Source organism: Triticum aestivum, chromosome 5B (genome assembly GCF_018294505.1).
Source record: "Triticum aestivum cultivar Chinese Spring chromosome 5B, IWGSC CS RefSeq v2.1, whole genome shotgun sequence".
In the NCBI taxonomy this organism is placed as follows: domain Eukaryota; kingdom Viridiplantae; phylum Streptophyta; class Magnoliopsida; order Poales; family Poaceae; genus Triticum; species Triticum aestivum.
The window spans coordinates 602,408,066-602,411,550 of record NC_057807.1 but is presented as its reverse complement, the minus strand read 5'-3'; the positions used below and the strand labels follow the sequence as shown (position 1 = coordinate 602,411,550).

Below are 3,485 nucleotides of genomic sequence, written 5' to 3'. Positions count from 1 at the left end.
CGTTGTACCATTGGTTGTTAAAGCTTTATTAATTTAAAGCCGGATGATATCCTCTTTCTAAAAAAAATGTATCGTTATTCCAACCACAACATGACCATACTGTAGAGCAATAAATGTACATGGAAAGCTAGCTCTGTGATAGGAACTCTACTCAGTTTTATTATGCTTAAATGTTTAATATTTCGGCACACAGATGCAATAATTTTCCTGGTGGTTTTTAGGAGGATGCCTTTGCCCTGTCATTTTTAAGCTCTAGTGTTGTTGGCTTTATGCAGAAACTAAAACTGCGTATGGAGACGAGTTAGCATAGCATAGGAGGATTTTCATTTCATAGAAAAAATAGTTACTTGATTTGTGGGACGAATTTCCATTTCGTTCATTTTTAATCCCATAGAAAAAATCTCATGTTTTACAATGGTACAACCAAACAAACTTTATTATACAATCATTTGTTTTCAATACATGTATTAACCGATATGACATGACATTATAATCCTACTTTTCTATTCCCACATTTTTGAATCATGTGAGCCCAAAGAGTCCTTAAGTATAGCTAGCCACATTTGACCTTCATAAGTGTTGGATTAGTATCAGTAACAAGCTAGAGCTCTATTCGGGAATTACACAAGACATACTTCTTGTTCTTTTCGCGACAAGTGTGGGAACTTTATTACTCAAATAACAGGGTTACAATCGGATTTTATTAATTCAGAATGTCTCCCAGGGGTGAGCGACCATTAATCTGTCCTTGCAATGTGACAATTAAGTTTGCACAATCTGATTTGCAGAACAATGGGTTGCGCCTCAGGCTGGACATAGTGGGGAGTAACTTAGATTAATAATATGCATATGTTACTAGTCTATGTTACTACTTTTATAGTGCATAATATCATAGATTAATATCATAGATGGTTTCATTTATTGTCATGCATGACACATAGTAGCATCATATTTATTATGTTACGATATCTACCTATGTTACTATAAAGCTGGTTGTAATGGGGAGTATCATATACTAGTATCATGCATATGATATTAGTGTATGATACTACCTCCCTAATGCATAGTATCATGTTTTAATATCATGTAGTACTCTATTTATTGTCATGCATGACACAAAATAACATTGCATTTATTGTGATACGGTATCATGATATGATACTCCACCATCTCTTTCTTCATTTAATGCTATGACACCTCATCAAAATTGCCTAGTTGGCATGCATGATACTAGTTATGATACTACCATTACGACCAGCCTAACCATCTCTCTCTTCTTTAATTGTCTGCCACATAAGCATGTTTGCGAGTCCCAAGTGCATGATACTACTTATGTTACTCCCACTATGATCAGCCTGAAGAGCGCAACCTCATCTACTATATTACTAAGCTCTCTAGGGGTACTCGACTGAGAATCAATTGAGGATGTGGAATTGCTCTCTCACGGCAATTTTGATTGGGTCATCCACCCAGTGGGGCCGTATGGTCACGCAAGGGGTTCTTTTTATTCTTCGAAGATGGTCTCTCCCGTATGGCCGTATCCCGAGTAGGAGTGAAAACGGAGCGGAAACATACGAAATTGAGTGCTATCATATTTGTTTTCATATTTTTTTTGCATAAGCGAAAGTGAATACAGAAACCCTGAAAATGAATACGAAAATAGATACCACCGGAAACAAACACGAAGCGAATATGAAGCGGACACGGAAACAAAAGTGGGCGTTGACCGAAAATTTAAAACCCCTTGAGTCATAGAAAAATAAACACAAAAACAAATAAATTAGCAACTTAGCGTACTATTGTAGTAGTAATGCACAATCATGTATAGGGGCTAGTTGTGTATGTATGTGGTAGTAGAAGTTGGGCCTCGAATGATCCATTCTGCTCGGTGTGTCATTGTGTGTTGTTTGGTAGGTGGGCTACAAAGCAGCCATAGCCATATATTAAAAACAAATATTCTATATTCACGGAAAGGAAAAGTTCTGTTTCCACGTCTGTTCCACCAGAAAATCCCTTTTCGTTTTTGTTCCTTTTTCGCATAAGAATCCATTTCCGTTTTCAATTGGAAAATTTCCATTTTTATTTTCATATTTTCTCTCCATTTTCACTTCTCCTTCGGAAAAGCGAAAATTTTCCACTTTCCATTTTCATCCCTAATCCTGAATCTCTGTCACTCTACACCCTTCCTCTTTCTCGATTGTTAGAGCATCTTCAACAGTGGCTGCAAAAAACGCCGTGCGCGGTAAAATGAGATATTAGCGCGTGCGGGACGGTTTCGCGCGCTCCAGCGATGGCGGGAAAATCAAGCGCGCCGGAAACGATTGCGCGCGCGGGGAAAAAGCGGGCAGTTGCGCGCTAGATTGGCGCGCCGCTTCCGGCGCGGCTATAAAATGCAGCGCCCGCCACGCGTCCTCTGCTTCTCTTTCATCGCTCCATCTGCCGCTTTCTCGTCTCACCACCGACGCGCCACCACTGTGCCACCATGCCACCGTGCCACCGGGGAGTTTCGGGTTACCGCGGCGTCCGCGCGTGCCCGTCCGACGCCTTCTCCGCCGAGATTCGGTCTGGCGACGTGCGCCTCGGGCTCGACACCTTCGAGGCCGCCCATGAGGCCGCCCACGCGTACGACGCGGCGGCATGGCGCCTCCGGCGGCCCCGCCGGGACATGAACTTCCCAGAGGTGCCGACGTGGGAGATGGTGCAGGAGATGGCTCCTCCCCGCGGCTTCTCACCGACGAGGACCGGGAGCGCCGTCTCAGCCTCGCCGAGATGGACGAGAAAGCCATGGCACTGTGGCGCCAATGCTTCCCGCAGGACGTCATCAACGAGCAGTAGTTCTTCGCAAAAAGGAGGATGGAGCGAGCCGCCTATCGCGAGGACCAGCATACGCGGAACGCGGCCGCTGAGTTCAACATCGATCTAGGAGAAGCGTCGTCCTGGGACTCCAACGACGATCGGTACCTTGACACCTTCCTTGTGACGTCGGAGGAGGACATCACCGAGGTGGAGTACGAATCGGAGGAGGACGACGAGTAGTTTTTTTTATCTATTGTTTTATCTATTGTAGGAGGAGCCTATGAACTATCTACCCACTATCTATGTATCATTTTTTATCTAAGTTTAATCTAGGGATAAGTATATTTTTCGTCCTCGAACTCTTCTGAGAGTTTAGAAATCGTCCCTCAACTCTAAACCGGAGAGTTTTCGTCCCTCAACTATCAAAACTGGATAGTTTTCGTCCCTCGTGCCGGTTCGGGCGGTTTTAGTCCGGATGAACAGTAAATTGGTGCAAAGTAAATTTGAAAAAATAGCAAAAAGAATCTGAAATTTTACAGCATCGAAGATACTTTGGTGCGCAAGACACGTGCAAAATTTTGTGGTGTTTCGACATTCGAGCAGCTCATGGCAAACAAAAAACTATAAATATGTAGTGAACAGTAGAATTCAAAAAAGTAGCAAAAAATTTCAAAACAGTATGAATTTTT

The 3,485-nt window shown here is 43.0% G+C and overlaps 1 pseudogene; it reads left to right on the top strand.

Annotated features, from left to right (window-relative positions):
- The first annotated feature begins 2,482 nt into the window (after positions 1 to 2,482).
- On the top strand, positions 2,483 to 2,835 carry LOC123115080 (ethylene-responsive transcription factor ERF109-like; annotated as a pseudogene).
- Positions 2,836 to 3,485: the final 650 nt, after the last annotated feature.